Raw genomic sequence first — 21,151 nt, 5'->3', positions numbered from 1 at the left:
CATTTCCTTTGGGACAGGGGTGTTACACCCTCTCCCTTTGGAAAGAGGTGTTACAGGCATGGGAGGGGTATCCTCCCAGAGCCTCTGGAAATGCTTTGAAGGGCACAATCCAGGCATCACCGGTTCAGGGACCCCAGTCCCTGCTCTGTCACGAAACTGGACAAAGGAAAGGGGAGTGACCACTCACCTCTCCATCACCACCCCAGGGGGGGGTGCCCAGAGCTCCTCCGGAGTGTCCCTGGATTCTGTCATCTTGTTTTCTGTATGGTCAGGGAACTCTGGGAGCATCTGAGTGGCCAGTGCCAGCAGGTGACGTCAGAGACCCCTCCTGATAGGTGCTTAACTGGTTAGGTGACCAATCCCCTCTCAGGGCTATTTAGGGTCTCTCCTGTGGGTATTTCTTCAGATTCAGTTTTGCAAGATTCCAGCAGGACTCCTCTGCAACCTCTGCTTCACCTCCTACCGTCCGATCAACCGCAGCAGTGCTCCAGGCACTCTATAACTGCAACAAAGTATCCAAGAAGGCTACTGCAACTCTGTAACTTCAACTGCAACAGTTTCCAGGTCGTGCACGCTCCAAGCACTACCTGTCTTCATCCTGCACCAGAAGGACTGAAGGAATCTCCTGTGGAGTGACGGAGTCACTTCCCTGTTTCAGCAGGCACCTCTCTGCAGCGACAACCAGTACTCTGAGTCCCCTCTCCTGACTATGAGCGTGCATCCTGGAACACAGGTGGTGGGCCGAAGTGGAGGTAAGAGCTTGCCTCCCTGAGCCAGACAGTACCCCTATGCACAGCGTGTTTTGCAGCTCCTGGGCTTCTCTGCGCTTCTCCAAGGAATCCTTTGTGCACAGCGTAGTCCAGGTTCCCAGCATTCTATCCTGCGACGCTCAGCTCCCTGAGTTGTTCTCCAGTGGCATGGGATCCCTTTGTAAAGTGCTACAACAACCGTTATTTGTAACTTCTTTGTCCCTGTGTCCTGGGACTCCTATGGGTGCTGCCTGGTCTTCTGAGGGTTCTCTGAAATGCTGAGAGCCCCCTCTGTCTCCTCAGTCAGAGTTGAGACCCCCAGGTCCCTCCTGGGTCCAGGTAGCGCCTTTTCCCACCAAACACATCATTTGTGTGAGCCGTTGCTTGTTGGTGGAATCCAATGACAAAAACCAGCCTGCATTATTTTACTTGATGTGGGACATCTCTTGCACCAAGCAGGAATCCACAGCTGTCTTCTTTGGTGCATTTCTGACATTTTCTTCTATCCGGAGATTACACTTTTGTACCTTCATCCGGGTTGGCAGGGGCTCCTGTTACTCCTGGACTCATCAGCTGTTCTTGGACTTGGTCTCCTCTCTCCACAGGTCTTCAGGTCCAGGAATCCATCGTTGGTGTCTTGCAGTTTTGCTTGGTTTTTGCATAATTCTTTATTACAACTCCTAGTGTGTTCTGAGGAAACTTGCTGTACTTTACTCCTGTTTTCCTGGGCTCTGGGATGTATTACTTTACTTACCTTTGGTGTTCTCTTACACTCCCAGTGCCCCTCTACACACTACTCTTGCCTAGGTGGGAAACCGACATTCGCATTCCACTATTTTAGTATATGGTTTGTGTTCCCCCTAGGCCCATTGTAATCTATGTTGGTTTTCACTATTTGCACTATTGTATGACTGTTTACTAAGCTGATTTTGCTTACTAGTGTATATTTTGTGCAAAATACTTACCTCTTAAGGGAGTATAGCTTCTAAGATATTTTTGACCTTGTGTCACTAAAATAAAGTACCTTTATTTTTGGTAACACTGAGTATTGTCTTTCTTGTGTGTAAGTACTGTGTGACTGCAGTGGTGTTGCAAGAGCTTTGCATGTCTCCTAGTTCAGCCTTGGCTGCTCTGCCTACAGCTACCTCTAGACAGCCTGGCTTCTAGACACTGGTTACATTTCACTAATAAGGGATAACTGGACCTGGTATAAGGTGGAAGTACCCTCGGTACCCACTACAAACTAGGCCAGCCTCCTACATTAGTGGCAGCAGTGGGATAAGTACTTGCCTTATCACTCTGTCAGCCTAATACTTAGAGCTATACATAAGTATACCTAGCAGTCTCACTTTCAATCTAAAACTTCTAAAAAGTTAGATAAAGTAAGTCTTATTCTTTTCTAAACTTTATCCTAACTTTTTCTATCACCATGGCCCTCACTTTGACCCTGGCGGTGAGTGATAAAGTGGCGGCAATACCGCCAACAGGCTGGCGGTAAGTACCCCCAAATTATGACCATGGCGGTGATAACTCCCATAGACAGCCAATGTACCACACCAACCGCCAGGTGGAAACAACACTTACCACGGTGGTAGCCACCAACAGCCAGGCGCTAGACAAAGTACCACCCACCATATTTAGAGCCTGCAATCTGCCATCTTTTCTAGGGCGGTACCAACGCCACCAAAAGCCTGGCGGAAATGCATCACAGAAGAGAAAGGACTCACCATCGGAGACACAGGGAAGAACAACACCGCCATAGAACCTGAACTGCATGTTTTCCCGATGATCTACGTTATGCTCCACCTGGAACACCAACGCCGACGAAGACAACAACAGTGAGTACAGCCGCCTATCACACAAGGGAGGGAGGGAGGAAAAAGAGAGTGACACACACACACACACAACACACACCAGACACACACACACCATACACACAACCAGCTGCACACTAAAAACAATTTGTTCCCGAAAAACTGCAGAATAATGCAAGGACAACAGGAATGGACGAAAGTGATTATAATCAAAACAAAGTCTAAATAACTAATTTGATTTGTCAATGAAACAGATATGTACACATGTACACAAAGGGACACTGCCCAGTCCAATGTACAAAGGGCCCACATGGCCACAGGGCACAGTCCAAGGCCCAACTCGAATCCTGACCACATCCGGATAGTACTCTGCAGGGGCATCAGTTTGCAAATGGGCAGGCACCTCAGGGGGAGAGGGGGTACCTCAGCCGGATGCAGGAACAAGCCCACTGGTTCTGGAGGGGGCTCCGTGCCCATTGCGTGTCCTGGGGAGTGCAAGGCCACAGTCGCTCAGGTGGGTGACTTGCCCCCTTGTTCTGGATGGGGCTCCATGCCCATTGCTCTGTCCTGGGGACTGCAAGGCCACAGTCCCTCAGGTGGTTGACTTGCCCACTGGTTTTGGATGGGGATCCATGCCCATTGCTCTGTCTTGGGGAGTGCAAGGCAACAGTCCCTCAGGTGGGTGACTTGCCCACTGGTTCTGGAGGGGGCTCCATGCTCATTGCTCTGTCCTGGGGAGTGCAAGACCACAGTCTCTCAGGTGGGTGACTTGCCCACTGGTTCTGGATGGGGCTCCATGCCCAGTGTTCTGTCCTGGAGAGTGCAAGACTGGTCCAGGAGGGGGCAACTCTTACAGCAGCTCCTGGAGGGTGGCCTACATGGCATCCACTGGCGGTGATGGCTGCAGTGTGTTGGCAGATGGAGGTGCCTCCTGGGCAGCCTCTGCAGTTGCTGTATGGCTGCAGTGTCATAGTGGATGGAAGAGCCTCCTTGGCAGCCTCTGTACTTGCTGATGGCTGCAGTGTGGTGGTGGATGGAGGAGCCTCCTGGGCAGCCTCTGCACTTACTGATGGCTGCACTGTGGTAGTGGATGGAGGAGCCTCCTGGGCAGCCTCTGCACTTGCTGATGGCTGGTGGTGGGGGCCCTATGACAGCTGGTGATGGTGGAGGTGTCACCCTGACAGCCTCCGCTGGGGTAGAGGGCTTTGTCTCCTCTATTACATGGGGTGTGGATTCCTTACCCTTCCTGACAGGGGTGGATGGGCTCTTCCCCTTCTTTCATGGAGGTGCTAGCTCCTTCCTCGTCTTGCCTGGTGGTGCAGGCTTCTTCCCCTTCTTGCCTGGTGGTGCAGGCTTCTTCCCCTACTTGCCTGGTGGTGCAGGCTCCTTCCCCTTCTTGCCAGGTGGTGCAGCCTCCTTCCCCTTCTTCGATGGAGGTGTGGTATCCTTACCCCCATGAGTAGATGGTGCTACCACTGTCCTCGTGGACTGTTTGGCTGAGGTGCTGGGTTCGTTCTTTGGTACCCTGCTCATATGGGCAGGACAAGGGGGAGGGGGAGTGAAGAGGTCAAGTTGGGAAAGGAAAAGCTTTTTAGGGATGTTGGGGCAGGAGGAGGGAGGAGTAATGAGAGTGGAGGTTAAGGGAGTGGTTGTAAGAGGTGTATTTCTGCTGGATTTGGGTGCAGGTGCATGGGCTGTATGCTGATGTGTGGTGGATGGCTGTTGGGTGTGTGAGTTCTTGCATTTGTGTCCTTTAGGAGGGGGGGAAGACAGGGTGGGAGAGGACAGAGGGGACATGTGCATGGCTGTTGTGGAGTTGTCTGCCAGTGAGGTGTGTGTTCTGCTTGGTGTGGTGAGGCTGGTACTGGATGTTGATGTAGTGCATGCAGGTGTGAGTGTGGAGAGGACTGGGAGGAAGGAGGAGGAGGGAGAGACAGTGGAGGCAGTGAATGTTGTCATGTCTGCAACTGTATGGTGCTTGCGTGAGTGCTTTTGGGATGAAGTGTGCTGCTTGTGTTTGCCTGTGACACTCTTAGGTGTTGTCTTGTGTGCTTGCTTGTCTGTATGTGTGCCTGGGATGGGTTGGGGTTGAGGAGAATGGGACTGGGAAGTGGAAGTTGGAGGGGGGATGGTAGAAACAGGGACAATGGCTGCCATCAGAGAGGAGTCCAGAGCCTGAATCGATATCTGTTGGGACGCCAATCCACCTGAATGCCCTCCAGGAATACATTGTATTGCTGCAGCGGGGATGCCAGCCCCTGGATGGCATTCACAATGGTTGACTGCCCTACCGAGGTGGATCTCAGGTGTTCAATAGCCTCCTCACTCAGGGCAGCAGCGCTCACTGGGACAAGGCCTGAGGTACCTGAGGCAAAGGAGATGCCCACCCTCCTGAGCTGGCACAGTCAACTCGCTGAGGGGCTGCTGGGAGAGCGGTGCTGGTACAGGAGTGGTGGCTGTACCAGCAGCTGGGGTGGTCACAGAGGTGTCCGCCACCACGAGGGAGCTCCCACCAGAAAAGGAATCTGAGTCTGCGTTGTCTCCTCCAGTCTCTGCTGTGGTGCTCCCCTCGCCCTCCAACCCACTGGTTCCCTCGGCTTCGGTGGACTCTGCCTCCTGGGTCCTGTGGGATGCAACTCCCTCTGTCTCCGGTGCCCCTGCTCCTCCGCCAGGTGATACTAATGCACACAAGGACAGGATGACAAAACAACAGAGGGGGGGAGAGAGACAAAGGATACACTGGGTCAATGACTGCACCAACACCACTATTGGCACACACATCACCGTCACATACAGGGAACAGGCTTAAGCACTATGCATTGCACTACCAGTAATATGGCTAGTTACTAAGGTAAGATGAGGAGCACACACCGCCAACTGCAGCACTCCTGGGACCCACAATACCCTGGCTGAAAAGGACTGCTAACAAACTAGGTTACCTGTATATGCCATACACTCATTACCCTTCAGATGACCCATGCTGCAATGTGTGGCCTAGCCTTGGGGGCACCCACTAACATACATCCACCACCCGGATACCACCCCACCAGCTAAAATATGTATTGGTACCCACTGTACCCACCCCCTTGTGGCTGCTGTGATTTCCTCAAGCGCCCATCCAGCTCAGGGTAGGCCACCGCCAGTATGCGGGCCATCAGGGGTGTCAGGGTCCGACAGGCACCCCTTCCTCATTGGGAGGCCATCCCCAGCTGGGCCTCCGTGGTCTTCCGTGGCCAGCGTGTCAGGTCCTCCCACCGTTTCCAACAGTGGATGCTCTGCCTGCCAAAGACCCCCAGGGACCGCACGTCCTTGGCAATGGCATGCCATATTCTCTTCCTTTGATGGGCACTGTCCTGCAGAGGCAATACAGACAGGAGAACACCATTAAACAAGCAGTCCAGCCTCTCCCACAAATGGCTCACCATACCTGTTTCCATTACCATTGGCACACACATAGCCCAGTGCACAACATGTACACCGCCTTGACATTTCCCCATCCCCACCCTCGATGACATGAGGCTTGCACACACATCTCCATGCATCCTTCCCACATGCATCTTGCCCAAAGTGTACTCACTTGTTGGTCTGGAGGCCCATACAGCTGTCCATACTGGGGTAGGACCCCATCCGCCAGCTGCTCCAACTCCTCCGAAGTGAAGGCTGGGACCCTTTCCCTGGTCACACGGCCCATGGTAGGTTCCAGACACAGGTCACAGCAGCACACGCAGTGTAGGTGTTCTCCTGTTGAAGGTCAGGAAACAAGTGAGGAATCAGATACAAAATGGCAGTCACCGCCAGCGTAGATCCCCATTGGCCACTGTACTCCATAGAGCCCCATATTATCCAATGAGGAATTGCACGGCGGTGAAAGACCGCCTTCCGCCACGACACCAAACGTCGACGGAGTTACCTCACTTCCACCTGTCCCAATATACAGGACAGGCAGAGCCATTTCAGGGGGGAACAGGCATATCAGGAATTACTGTGTCACAGATTACATTGGCACAATACATAAGTGCACCATGTGGACTGCAGTTGTGTTTTTGTTGTTCCAATTGTGACAACCTACTCACTCTTGTGTCTCTTAGATACCTACAGCTGCTGATGAATAGAAAGTGGAGACATACCCCCGTGTGCAGACCCCTGGTGGACTTAGCTGCACTGGAGGACAGGCACATTATACTCACCTATAAACTGGACAGGGCCACAATCATCCGACTGGGATCCCCCCTCTTGTGCAAGTGCTATCAGTGATCCATTTCCTGGCAACAGGTTCTTTCCAAGTGACAGTGGGCTTGGCAGCAGGAATGTCACGGCCAATGTTCTCAATCGTGCTGGCAAGAGTGTTGTCTGCCCTGAAAAAAACACATGTGCAGCTACATTGCTTTCACCCAGTTGGAAGATTTGGCCAATGTGAAGGCCAGATTCTATGCAGTGGGACATATCCCCAATATTATTGGGGCGACTGACGGGACACATATTGCATCTGTCCCCCCCACCACAATGAACAGGTGTACAGGAATCGTAAGAGTTTCCACTCACTGAATGTGCTGATGGTGTGTCTGGCGGACTAGTATATCTCCCATATCAATGCTAAGTATCCTGGGTTGGTGCATGGTGCCTTTGTCCTAAGGAATAGCAGCATCGCAAATGTGATGGCCCAACTACAGAGGCACAGGCTGTGGCTAATAGGTGAGCCTTGGTCCCCACCCACTGTATGTTAGTGTATGCCTCTGGTGTTGACCAATTAGGATTGTGTGTGGCTAAATGTTGTCCTTCAATACCAAAAGGTGACTCTGGCTACCCAAACCTATTGTGGCTGCTGACCGCTGTGAGGAATGCCAGGAAAAGGGCTGAAGAACGGTATAATGAGGCACATGGGCGATCCCGACGGATCATCGAGAGGACCTTCGGCTTCCTGAAGGCCAGGTTCAGGTGCTTCTATCTGACAGGTGGATCCCTGTGCTACTCACCAAACAAGGTCTGCCAGATAGTAGTGGCATGCTGCATGTTGCATAACCTGGCCCTCAGACGCCATGTACCCTTTCTGCAGGAGGAGGAGACAGGAGATGCCCCTGTGGCAGAAGTAGACCCTGATGACAGTGAGGATGAAGAGGCTGAGGATGAGGATGTGGACAACAGAACATCAGTTATCCGTCAGTGCTTCCAATGACACACAGGTGAGACAGTGCAACTTCACATTTCTATGACTATTGGTGTATTCTGTGTGGCTGTGGCATGATGGCATTAACTTCCTTTTAACTCTACTTACTGTCACCTATGGTTTGTCATTTTACAGATGTTGGTGCTGTGACAACTGTGTACTGATGTGCTGACCACAGCCAGCTACACGTCATTATTTCTATGCTCTCACAATGTACAGTTCATTTGCAATGGATGTAACTGTTTCCATAAATACACATTTTCTACACATGACATACAAGTAGTTGGGTTGTGTTCAAGGGTGTTTATTGTAGTGCTAAGAAATGTAAAGGAAGGTGCAATGGAATGGGGTGATGATGGAGGAAAGTCAGGGTATTGTTTGTAGCAAAGGTCCAGTGTCCAAGGGACCATAGGAAGGGGAGCAACAGCAGTTCAAGGTGGACAAGGTGACTGAATGGGACAATCAGGAGAGTCTCATTTCCTGGTGGTGATCATGGCAAGTGTCTCTGGCTTCTGTCTGGATCGCAGGGAATGTTTGCGGGTGGTTCACCTTCTGCAGGGGGGGGGGGTTGCTGGTGGCCTATGGGTCCTGTGGCAGCACCTCCTGCCCATTAGCAGCAGCGGAGTTGGAGGGCTGGTCAATCGACTGGCTAGTGGTAGGGGCCCACTGGTGTGCTGTTGCCTCCCTCATGATGTAGGCCATGTCTGCCAGCACCCCTGCAATGGAGATCAGGGTGGTGTTAATGGCCTGCAAGTCCTCCCTGATCCCCTGATACTGTCCCTCCTGCAGCCACCTGTTCTCCTGCATGTTGTCAAGGATCTGGCCCATCGTGTCCTGGGAATGTTGGTAGGCTCCCGGGATCTTGGAGAGTGCCTCCTGGAGAGTCGGTTCCCTGGTCCTGTCCTTCCCCGGTGCACAGCAGTCCTCCCAGTGTTCCTGTTGGCCTGTGCCCCTGTCCCCTTAACGGTGTGCCCACTGCCACTGACCCCAGGTCCCTGATTGTCTTGGAGGCGAGGTGTGGCCTGGGGTCCTTGTACAGGTGGGCACACTGCTGATTGACGTGTCTTGGGGACAGAGGTGCGGGTACACTGGGTGGGTGCTGTGGTGTTGGGTGCTGGGAGGGGGGAGGCTCTGTGGTGGTCTGTGAGTGGGCTTGGGTGACCGGCTGTCCAGTGGTCCCTGATGGACCAGGTAGGTCATCCAGTTCCTGAAGTCCAGAGTTACTGTCATCACTGGGGGCATCTTCTGTTGGGGGACTAGATAGTCGTGGCACCTCCTCTCCACTGACATTGGCTGGGGTACCTGTGGGTATGTAAGTGATGTATTTAGCTTCATGTGTGTGACATATTGTACATCCCAGGCACTCTCCTTCCCTCTCTCAGGAGGCTGACAGGCTTCTTTTGCACTAGTCCGACCCTCAGGTCCTCCAGCAGACAGTGTAGGCATCAGATGATATCCCCTCTGGAAGCTTGGCTGTCATGCGGACACATGCCCTGGCTAAGCAGCAGTCCTTTGAGTACTCTGGGATGCACACCTTTCCTTGGTCACAAAGAACTTCAAACTGGAACAAAATGGGGTGGTTTGGATCCCACTTTTATAAACATTTTCCCAACAGGGGATGTGGATCCACTGTTTAAGGGTTCAATACTGGTTTGAGGTCATTCTCTTTCATGTTTAATTTTCTTGCTACATCCCAGACACAGTCTTTCGGCAAAGTGATGGTTCTCACAGAAGGTAGTAATGTGTCTGGTTCCAAGCATGAGTATCCAAAACGAGGGCATAATGAATTGTGAGATCTATGCACTTGGCTATCATCAGCCATCCTGAAGCAGTAATCAGAAAAAGACAAAAGAGCAGGCCATGTCTGGAAACTAATTATTCTTGAACAAAAGACAGTGCAGTCCAACCTCTTATCCCTACCAGTCACCAAATGCCAGTTCTCCAGAAGAGGTGATCAGTAGCAATTTCCTAACGAACTCCTCATTGAATTTCTTAAGGTAGCCTTATCTCCATCCCCTTTACTTCAGAGTCTGGATTGCCACCCTCCAGACACAGGAATGCATGCAATATACATACTCTGTCTGAGGGAGCTATATCCATCCTCCGTATTGATCCAAGATGATCCAAAATAGATCACATTGGTCCTAGTATTCAGTCTCTCACAACACACATTCCCTCATTACAAATTCAGAGTAATGGGTGAGGTATTTATCACACATGGTAAATACAATTACCCCTTTATGAGGTACTTATCAATGCTGGTAAATATATCCTATTCTGACCTTTCAACTTGTATTTGAAGTATAACAAGTTGAATAAGTATTTAACACTCCAAATTCTGTAGTTTTTGTCTTTTCTACTGGCCTTTTCCCCGATAAATTTCAGCAGGTTTGACCTGCCTGAATCTATCAGGGGAAAAGTGAGAAAGTGTGATAATTATCACACACCTAGTAAATCCGATCCCTGCACAAAAACATTTTTGCTCAGGGATCGGCATGTATTCCTGAACCTGTAATCAATATGACAGAGTCCACCTACCATACATATTCTACAGACTCACTGCTCGTACACACACTTGTCATGTACCCAGAAAGTTAGCTCAAATTTCTGGATTTCAGATATCAGTTGAACATTCACTGAAAAAGGTCTGACCATACTACTGATTCACAGAATAAGGAACACTGTCACTACAGCTTCAGGTGATTCACGCAGTGCATGAACAGTGCCCAAAGCCCACTATGATTGCACATTTAGTGTGCCCCTCAAAGTCACAGAGTAAATTATTGACCTTGTGTTATCAGGGACAGTCTTAGCCTTCTGTGTATGTCCTAGGTTAGAGTGATGCTCAGGCCAAAAAAAGGTAAAAAAATGTTTCATATACAGTTGGGCACATAGTGCAGGGGGTAGATGCTCATCTGCCATGCAAGGGACATTCCCATCCCAACACCCTCTCCTCATCTTCCATCTTCTCCTTGCCTCCCCTGTGTATAGCCCACATTAAGCTTTATGCTCTCTGCCTTCATCTCTTATTGTATTTTCGCAAATTGTCACACTTCATATCATGGATAACAACCTTTTCTTATTAAAACCATATCCATGCGAGTGAACACAATACCTAGCCTCCTATAACCTTCTCAGGCATCTCACCAGCACTTTGCAAGAACTCACATAGACCCCAGTAATGGTCCCTCCAAAGTCTTATTAGTTTATTCTACCTCAAAGAAACTGGAATTTTAAGAGTGCAAGACTCCGAATCACCGTAAAATGTAATAAGCACTTGGATTAATCATTATCATTGGATTTGGAGCAGTGTGCTTCTGTAGGAATCTGGCTCTGTATATACTATATCAAAATGAGATATAGGGGGTTATTACAACTTTGGAGGAGGTGTTAATCCGTCCCAAAAGTGACGGTAAAGTGACGGATATACCACCAGCCGTATTATGAGTTCCATAGGATATAATGGACTCGTAATACGGCTGGTGGTATATCTGTCACTTTACCGTCACTTTGGGGACGGATTAACACCTCCTCCAAAGTTGTAATAACCCCCTTAGTGTGCACAGAGTCCGGGGGTTCCCCAAGAGGCTTGACAGATGCAATAATAGATAATACTAATGCTATATTTGTGGTAGTGTGGTCGAGCAGTTAGGCTTATCAGAGGGTAGTGTTAAGCATTTGTTGTACACACAAGCAATAAGTGGAAACACACACTCAGGCGGTCATTCCAAGTCTGGCGGGCGGCGCCAGATAATAGAGAACGCACAATAGCTCTAATTAATTTTGCAACTGAATGTACAGACAGACAGGCAACTTTTCTCTTTCAAATGCAAGGAATGATCTTAACACTTTGAAAGAAATGTAAATGCATATATTCATATAAAGTGCATATACAAACACATATTTCCTACAACCCAGCACAATTCTTGTCCTCTAAGGTATCTCGCTGCATTTTAAAAAGGTCCCACAACCTTGAACCTGTAACATATAATGACGTCTATCAAAAATGTAAAGCAAAACAGGTTTCAATTAGCCGTACACGACTCAACATAAAATAATGTTCATTTTTATGCCATAAATCACAAGGCAATTTTTGAATTTGTAATGGCTTAGTACAAGATATGCTGCAGGCACAAATGATCAAAGAGCAGGTGTTGGACTTTTTCACTTTTGCGGGGTCATCTCCAATCTTTTTGCCTCCTTCCTCCTATTTTTTCTGACCTGTTGTTGTTGACTTTAGGACTCTGGGCACTTTACCACTGCTAACCAGTGCTAAAGTGTGTATGCTCTCTGTGTAAATTGTATTGTTGATTGGTTTATTCATGATTGGCATATTTGATTTACTAGTAAGTCCCTAGTAAAGTGTGCTAGAGGTGCCCAGCGCCTGTAAATCAAAATCTACTAGTGGGCCTGCAGCACTGGTTGTGCCACCCACATTAGTAGCCCTGTAAACATGTCTCAGACCTGCTACTGCAGTGTCTGCGTGTGCAGTTTTAAACTGCCAACTCGACTTGGCAGGTGTACCCACTTGCCAGGCCTAAACCTTCCCTTTTTATACATGTAAGGCACCGCTAAGGTAGGCCCTAGGTAGTCCCATGGGCAGGGTGCAGTGTATGTTAAAGGGGGGACTTGTACTTATTTTTTGTATATGTCCTGACAGTGAAATACTGCCAAATTCAGTTTTCACTGTTGCAAGGCCTATCTCTCTCATAGGTTAACATTGGGGCTGCCTTGAAATATGATGAGAGTGCAAATTCCCTTTGGGAGCATATAGACATGTGGAGTTTGGAGTCTCTGAACTCACAATTTAAAAATACATCTTTTAGTAAAGCTGGTTTTTAGATTGTGTGTTTGAAAATGCCACTTTTTGAAAGTAGGCATTTTCTTCCGTAAACCATTCTTCGACCCTGCTTGTTTGTGGATTCCCTGTCTAGGTCAGTTTGACAGTTGGGCTGTTTGCACCTCTACTCTAGACAGTGACTCAAAGGGAGCTGGGGTGTAGCCTGCATACCCTGATGGGCCATCTGGGCTGAGCAGAGGGGAGGAGTGGTCACTTACACCTGAAAAGGCTGTGCCCACCCTCACACAGTGCAGTCTCCAACCCCCTGGAGTGTGTCTGGGGCCTGGCCTTGGCAAGGCAGGATCTTGAAAACAACAGAGACTTTTCTTTGAATTAGGCCTACTTCAAAGGCAGAAAGGGATATGAGAAGAGCACCCAAACCCCTGAAAATCAGATTACTTCTGGAACCAAGAGGAACCTCTCCCAAGGAGAAGAGCTGAAAGCTGGAGGAGGAGTACTGCCCCTTTGCCTGTGACTGTGGTTTGCTGGGTTGGCCTGCAATAGCTGCTTCTGCCTGAGAGAGGACAAAGACTGACTTTTGTGTGACTTCCCACTGGTGAAGAATGTCCAAGGGCTTGAACTGCGTTTGCCTCCTGTTACTGATGTCTCAGAGACATCAAAGACTTCTATCTGCCAGCACTTGGGCTTTCTGCTGAGAGTCCTGGCTGCCAATTTGTGCCCTAACCTGTCTCTGGGCCCTTGGAAGGTGCAGCTCGTGGTCGACAGAAATTCACACAAAGAATGCAGTGCAGGGAAACTTTCGACACACCACCTGCCTCGCAGCTGAAAAGTGACGCACCGCTGGCCTGGTGGCTAACATCGATGCTCCACCTGCATCGCGGCTGGAAGATAGATACACTGCAGCTGGAGAAACGACATGCAACACCCGCAGCAGCTGCTGTTAATGATGCAAGCCCCCAGGCAGCGTGGTTTCTTGACATCGTGCAATTGGATTTCGATGCAACATCACTGGGTGCGGAATATCAACACAAAGCCTGCCCGGACCCAAGGTGCCCATCCAGATCGACACATCGCTCTCTTGCGGGGAAAAAGAAACAAAGCACGCCGACCCAACCGGAGGAGGAACGACACACGTTCTCGCTTGCGGGTGAGAAACCGACGCATTGCTGGCCTTTTTCGATGCACACCCAAGCGGCTTTATTTTGACGCTACCCAGGTATTTTCGGGAAATAACTGCATTCTGTTTTCTAAAGATTACAACGCTTATTCTTTGGACAGTTATAACTTGGCTTGTGTATGTTGGATTTTTGTAGTTTTGATCTTGTTTTGTTTAGATAAATAGTATCTATTTTTCTAAACCTGTGTTGTGTCATTTTGTAGTGTTTTCACTGAGTTACTGTGTGTGTTGGTACAAATACAGACCCTGGGTATATGTATACAACTCTACCAGGTACATACAAGTAAATTAAATATGCTAATTAAGTATGAGCAGGTTTCACCATGTTTTAGGGAGAGAGCACAAGCCAGTGGTGTAGCACTAGCCCCCACAACACCTGCAGTGCAGGGGTGGGCCCAAGCTCCAGGACCCCCCCTTAGCACAGCTAGCACTGGGGGTGGGAGGGGACCCTCCATGTACTCTGCATGGGGTCCCCCCAAGTTTTGTTACGCCACTGGCACAAGCACTTTAACAGTGGTTACGTTCACAGAGTCCTAAGGCCAACAAAAGCAAATTTAGCAAAAAGTAGATGGTAAAAGGCAAAAAGGTCTGGGGGTGACCCTGCACAGATGGCCAGTTCCAAAACTATATAAATGTAATCCAATGGGAAAGATCGGAACAACCCGTCCGGAACAACGCCTGCATTGTTCATGCAAGCGGAACGATACTTGCCTAGACAACGCAAGCCTTTTTCTTTTTCTCTACCTTAACCACTAATGTGCTGAACAATGCTCATGCGTGGTTAAGGCAGACAAAAAGGAAAATCCATCGGGAGAGGACGCAGTCAGGTATGTGGGACTGGGGCTGCGTTGGGGGTAGTTTTTAGGGGTGGAGGTGAAGGGGTTGGGATGGCTAGGTTATTTTATTTTTTTAAAGGGCCGGGTGGGGGTCGGTACTATGGTTTTTAGGGCAAGGGTCAGGGTTATTTTGTTTTTAGGGGCGGTAGTTGGGATTCGGGGTAATTTTGTATTTAGGGAGGTTGGGTTTTTAGGGGCAGGGGTTGAGGTTATTTTGTATTTAGGGCGGGTGGGGTGTCGGGTTTTTAGGGGCAGAGTGAGGGGTTAGGGTAATTTTTTTATTGGTGGTTGGGGTAATTATGTTTTTAGGGCGGGTGGGAGGGTGGGTTTTTAGGGTTGGGGTTCGGGGTAATTTTGTATTTAGGGCAGGTGGTGGGGTCAGGTTTTAAGAAGTGGGGTGGGGGGTTGGGGTAATTATGTATTTATGGCAGGGGTGGGGGGTTTTGGTCATTTTGTATTTAGGGCAGGTGGGGGGCAGGTAATAAGGGGTTGTGTGGGGGGTCGGAGTCATTTTGTATTTAGGGCAGGGGCAGGTTTTTAGGTGTGCCGTGGGGGTAGGGGTAATTTTGTATTTATGGCAGGTGGGGGGTCGGGTTTTTAGGGGTGGGGGTTGGGGTAATTTTGTTTTCAGGGCAGGTGGGGATCAGGTTATTAGGTGTGAGGGTTGGGGTAATTGTGTATTCAGGGCAGTTGGGGGGTCGGCTTTTAGGGGTGGGGGACTGGGGTAATTTTGTATTTAGGGTGGGTTTTTAGTGGCGGGAGGGTCAGGGTAATTTTGTATTTAGTGTGGGTGGGGGGTCGGGTTTTTAGGGGCAGGTTGGGGGTGTTTGGTAGTTATGTATTCAGGGCTGGCAGGGGTCAGGTTTTTAGGGGCAGGGTGGGGGGGTTGGGGTATTTTTGTTTTTAGGGATTGGGTTGTTTTATTTTTGGGGTGGGGTCAATTTTAGGGCTCAGGGTGGGTGGGGGTACCGGGGTAGTTTTTAAAGGTGGGGGGTCGGGGTACTTCTGTTTTTAGGGGCGGGGTGGCGGGTCAGGGTAGTTTTGCTTTTAGGGATTGGGTTTTTTTATTTTTGGGGGTGGGGATCGGTTTTAGGGACTCAGGGTGGGTGGGGGTATTGGGGTCGTTTTAAAGGGTTGGGGTCAGGGTACTTCTATTTTCAGGGTGGGGATGGCATGCGACAACCACTCATACCGTTTCCACCCATGCCTTTACTAGGCATGCCTTTACAACAAAAAATTGTTGTAAAGGCATGCGTGGTAAAGACATGTGTGAAAACTACGTGGTCGTTATTCCGACCGCATTGTTCAGGCATGCGTGGTTGCCCCATGCGTGGTCCCATCATACAACCAATTACAATACATGTATCGTATGCAGCAACTGTGTGTACAGGTGTCACCTAAAAGTCTGTGTAAGCAGTCATAGAAGAAAAATATTGCTGGCAAATATACATAGAGACGTAAAGGCACAGAGCTTATGGAGAATGGCACATGAATGGGCACATATTTATGTCAACAGCCAAACACAGCTCAACATGCCAGTTTGGAAAACAGACAGACTCAGACATGTACAAAAATATACAGTTCAAGATAGAGACGTTTTTACACGTTCACACAAATCTGCTTAAGCAACTTCATGCACACACAAAAAGGCAGTAACAAGTAGGTATTAACCCATATATGTGTCCACGTGTACAAGGTACATATACTTACATGCATGCATGAACTCTCACCTAAGGCCTGGTTGTGGAGTTACGCACATATCCGCTCTAATGATCTTAAGTTCCTCAGCGCCCTTAAGACACGCTACAAATCCTGAGGACAGAAGCTTTTCTCGGGGGCCGACCTTCACAGATGGGACCACTTTACACAGCACACACACGACTCACACAACCGACTCAGAGAAAAGGCTGAAACCCGATCTATTCTAGTTGTCAGCGAATCTCACTCCAGCTCCGATTCTCCTTCACACAAGCGCCTTTCGCAATTCAGTTTCACAATGTGTGGGGGTACAGAATGTATTCATAAATATGAATGTGGGGGAACCTATGCAATAAAAGATATGGAGACAGCTAATCAGGCACATCTATGCCACACTTTCTGACATAAGTACTGAAACGATCGCAGTACCTGTCCCCAGGCTGCTGGACATACAGTGCTGTATGCTTGGAGATGAGTATTGCACGCATGCACACGTACACGCCCCCAAATACCTCCTCTCCCAATAAACAAGGTGCTTGGAAAGTTGCTGTCCAGAACATTTCGCCTTTAAGGACCTTTGATGTGAAAGGGTGCGACGACACTCGACATTCAGCCCTTGAAATCGCCGGCCTTCTTTGAAAACAAGTTTTCCCCGGGTGGCTGGGGCCTCGCTCCTCTGGGACCGGTGCGAGGCACCTGAGGGAGGGGCAGCGCGCCAACTCGCCAGTGTTATTCACAACCGCCCAAAAGAGAATTGTCATTAGACCTGCGCCTGGCATACCATTACCAGCGAAAAACTAAAATTAGCCAAATGTCAGAAATGAAAAGATTGATTCGCCCAGACGCAATTATAATTTAAGAATGCTTGATTGAGGTGCTGATGCTCGTGATTTATTCTGCATACCATATCCATAATTAAAGGAGTGGAGTGGAGCAATTTATCAATCTCGCCGGGGCTGTGGAGGTAAGGAAGGCGCGGTATATGTTTGTTTTATTAAACTCCTCGGGGCTGCCGGGCCCGCCCCCTTTTCTCTCAAGAGTGGAGCCCAGGATTTCTCCGGCGCTGGAGGAGGAGGAAGAGGAGGAGAGGCGTTCAGTCCGGGAGTGTGGGAGACAGGAGAGAGGAGGAGAGGAGGCAGTGGAAGCGGCGACGGAGGCACAGAGGAGGCACCAGCAGCATCCATCAGCGGCAGCCAGCCAGCGCCGGGCTCGTCCTGCAGCCCCGTCCCTCCACGCGATGCTGCCCGGGCTCTGAGCTCCCCCTTCCCATTCGTCTTCTGTCATTTCCTTCCTGGATGCTTCCAGGACGGCTCGGCTGACTTTAACTCGGGCACCAGCGGCAGAGAGAGAGCAGCACTTCCCTCCTGGTCACCGGCAGCCGCTCTGCGCATCCTCTCTGGAGCTGGGGGGACTGTTGTGGGCGCTGCTCCGGGGGGCAGCACATTTGGGCCAGGTGAGCCCCACCGCAGGCTGCGAGGAGAGACGGGCGCTTGTTTCAGTCAGAAGGGGGCCTCCCTGGACGGGCTGCACGGCCCCGATTTGTGTAAGTACTTTGGGGATGTGGCTGGGGGGCTTGTGACATTGTGGACCCTCTACAGATCCCCCACCCGGTACCTCTACCCCTCATCCCCTAACTCTGGTGGTTGCATACTTTGCAACTCTCCCCTCTGAATAACTTCACATCCTCACGGGCTGCAGGAGTGTGATGGCCATTTTCTCAATCCGCTACTTTCCTTCCCTTTCAGTTAGTTTCTTCTCGTTCGTGTCTTTGCCCTGTAAGTTCCTGCGGGTTTTTCCTTCCTCTTGCGGGTGGATGGGCTCTGCCTGTTTGTAGTGTCACCGGTCTTGTGACCTTCTGTCGTGAGGGGTTGAGTTTACCAGACAGCGTGCAGAAGAGACTTCAAGCCGTGTCAGCGAGGCTTTGAAACTTGGGAGCGTCCATCGGATGACGGCTGTGGACAGAGGAACCCACCTTGAGTTTCCACACGTGTCCTTCGCCGAATCAATAGACCGAAGGGCACTGAGTTCGACCTCTCGAAACGGATACACACTTCACAGCCTGGCATCGATTTAAGATGATACGTGGAATCACTTATCTACCTTTCTGGTTTACTTTATTCTGAAAATGGGCGGTTTATACTACCATTTAACGGCACTGGGTGTAGACGAAGGGATAACTACGTTTATTTGCAGTTATTTTCTCACCAACGCATCTCTGACGCCGTAAGTAGGTGGGCACCTGTGCATGTTCGACCACGTGCTGAGATGCGCCACTAGATATACCAAGTATAATGATTAACACAGGTCGGTCCCCCTTGCAAACGCAATGCTAACTAAACAGCGGAGCACATGGCGGGCGTGATTTATGGGTGACCATGTAAGCCTCTGAAGGTCTCACGTGTTTCCCTGTCAAGTCCTTGGTTCCGAGCTTGGGAACAGATCTGTCCTTAGATGCAGTCACAGGCAGACAGACAACGAGCGAGGGGCCTTAAAGTGCCAACATGCACAGAGTGCACCAGAGAGTCAAGAAGCCGTTCTTTACATCCGTTAGATGAGTATAATGCTCTTCATGTCAGATTACATTTTGAGGGGATCTTTGGGCAGCTTGTGCATCTACTCCACGCTTCTAAGTGCATGCCCCCTCTCTAGGTGGGTGACCGAAGTGCCTAGTAAACTCTTGTATATGGACTCCAGTAACACCCTCGTTTGCGTGGAAGTGTCTCCTGGCGGGGCAGGATTAGCGCAAAGTAACTGCTGATTTCTACAGCAGAGTCCGTCTTTGCTGCTTGCGTTGTATTTTATTATTTACATTAGATATAGCGCCTATGTTGCATGAGAATGACTCGCTGGGCGCTTTATACAAACAAGTTGTAGAAAATGTCAGTGATGTACAAAACACACAATCGCCAAAATGCAGTAAACCGCAGAGCACAAGTTAAATTTTAAGAGCACTGCGTGTTTTTCTCCTCAGGTGCTGAAGTTGTCAGCTTTATAATGAAAAGCACGCCAGCTACGACCCCATCCTCTACAAATTACAAGTTGCCATGCCTACCAAAAGCACAATTCAATATCAAGGTCGGGGCACTGGCCGACGAGGCTCGAGCGTTACAGTACTAAAGCACAGCTCAGAGACTCTTGTGTGCACGGCTTTCCCAGGTGGATGTATTCTGGCACAGGCGGCGTACAGGTTGTGCACTAAATGCACTGCTCTGCCATCACAGACCAGGACCCCGCGCCCTCCTTCCTGGGTCCGGCGGGGAGAGCTTCAGGGGGGCGGGGAGTGGGGGTTCTCGCGACAGCAGCCTCCTTGACTGGGGACACAAACTGTGGCGAGAGTGTGCCAAAAGACTTCTACTGAACTATCTGGTGCCAATGTGCCCCCAGTATGGTTGGAGGACCCCCTAGCTTCAGTACCAAAACTTTGTGTTAGAATTTCCCCCAGTGAGTCTATCTAAAGGGTGCTGTTATGCCTTTAGGAGTGGTTAGGGGCCTTTGTGCCAGTAGGTTTCTTGCGCCCTTTTCTTACAGTCGCTTTGTGTTTTACTGCTGTAAACTGGAGGTGTCGGACCCTAGAGAGAATTGATCTTTTGTAGCTGCTCCGGCCGCATCCCTGTACTCTCTGCCCAAAGCGTGTTTGATTGTGAAGTCGAAGCCACCATAAATTCCAAAAAGGTTACACTCCTCCAAAATATGTCTCGTCTGCGTGTGCCAAACACAAGGGCTGTTTGTTCGACGCTTGAATGAATGCCTGTCCTTCTGCCCCCTTCTACTAAATGGCACCGGACAAGCGACCCCCTTCCCCTGGTCTCTGCCAGTGTTTTTGTTTGTTTCCGCTCTGGTCTGTTCTACATTACTTACTAGAGGAGGGGGGAGCACGTGTTCGAACTGTGTGTTAAAACGTGTTTTTCTGTCAGAAAGAACTGGCAGGCACGCTGCTTTACATATCCGTTATAAAGGGAACCCTACTCGCTAAATGTCATTTGTGGAAGACTAATCTTCTTCAGGTGCTTTTGTTTACTTGTTTGAAGTTCATCTTGTAAGGTCTGTTGGTGAGCCTTCACAAAGGCCGCAGATAGTGACGCATTTTGTTTGTCGAAGAAAGAACTGGATGCTAAGAGGTGCAACACGTGAGGAAGTCTAAGCACTTCTCTTTGCGATGGTAATTCGCTCCTGCGCAGAGGTCTTTGGGACTTCGAACACTTGCCCATGATAACACATGGTACCGTATTTTTTCTGTTTTTTTTGTTAGTGTAACAGAGGGCATAAAAAGGATCAGTTGTGTGTCTTTGGCTGGACTAATCAGTGCTAAACACCTCTGACTCTGGAAAGTCCACTAGAAATACAGCGCATGTCCCAGAGGAGTATCTCTAAGTTATATTCTGCCAGTAAACTATTTTGGAACCTGCAGCCAGGAATCAAAAGCAGGTTTATTTACAAAATGTAGGAAGTACTTTGATCGACGTACAATCTCTGCTTAGAGTCGGTTGATGCCAGCCTTCAGTTCTTCCCTTTCACTTCCTACTTCGCACCCTTGCATAATGTTTTGGCCACAAATAGCGGCAAATCATTAAATCAGAGTGTGGAAGATAGAACTGTTGTAAGTAGCATAGTAGAACACACTGAGTTGCTATAGATTGCTCTCTTTGGCAAAAGCAACATTAGTGAATTGACTTTTGAAGCTCGATAAACGTCTAACACTAGGTCATGTTAGGTGCATATGTGAAGGCCTTGCCAGCAAGTTATTTGATATTATCACAAACTGTGTGGTACAGTGGCACAACTTGGGATAGATTGCCAGCGGAATATTTAATGTGATGATTCAGCATATATAAATACAAAATAACATACCTGGATTTACAAACATCGCATAGAAATTCAGATGACAGCTTGCAGGAATATATATATATATATA

The 21,151-nt window shown here is 49.3% G+C and overlaps 1 protein-coding gene across 24 annotated transcripts in view; it reads left to right on the top strand.

Moving 5' to 3' along the window:
• Positions 1-21,151, top strand: part of MEF2C (myocyte enhancer factor 2C) — a 426,321-nt gene that overhangs the window by 176,603 nt on the left and 228,567 nt on the right. For 4 of the 24 annotated variants that reach the window (XM_069225064.1, XM_069224974.1, XM_069225055.1 and 1 more), the window contains exon 1: positions 17,303-17,782. The exons of 14 other annotated variants lie outside the window; for them this stretch is intronic. The gene's annotated coding sequence lies outside the window, so the exon portion shown is untranslated. Of the gene's footprint in view, positions 1-17,297; positions 17,783-21,151 lie in introns of those variants that run through there. 6 more of the 24 variants (XM_069225026.1, XM_069225119.1, XM_069225021.1 and 3 more) reach the window with 4 other exon arrangements.

Source organism: Pleurodeles waltl, chromosome 1_1 (genome assembly GCF_031143425.1).
Source record: "Pleurodeles waltl isolate 20211129_DDA chromosome 1_1, aPleWal1.hap1.20221129, whole genome shotgun sequence".
Taxonomy (NCBI): Eukaryota; Metazoa; Chordata; class Amphibia; order Caudata; family Salamandridae; genus Pleurodeles; species Pleurodeles waltl.
The sequence above is the reverse complement of the archived record's forward strand: the minus strand, read 5'-3'. Positions and strand labels throughout refer to the sequence as shown.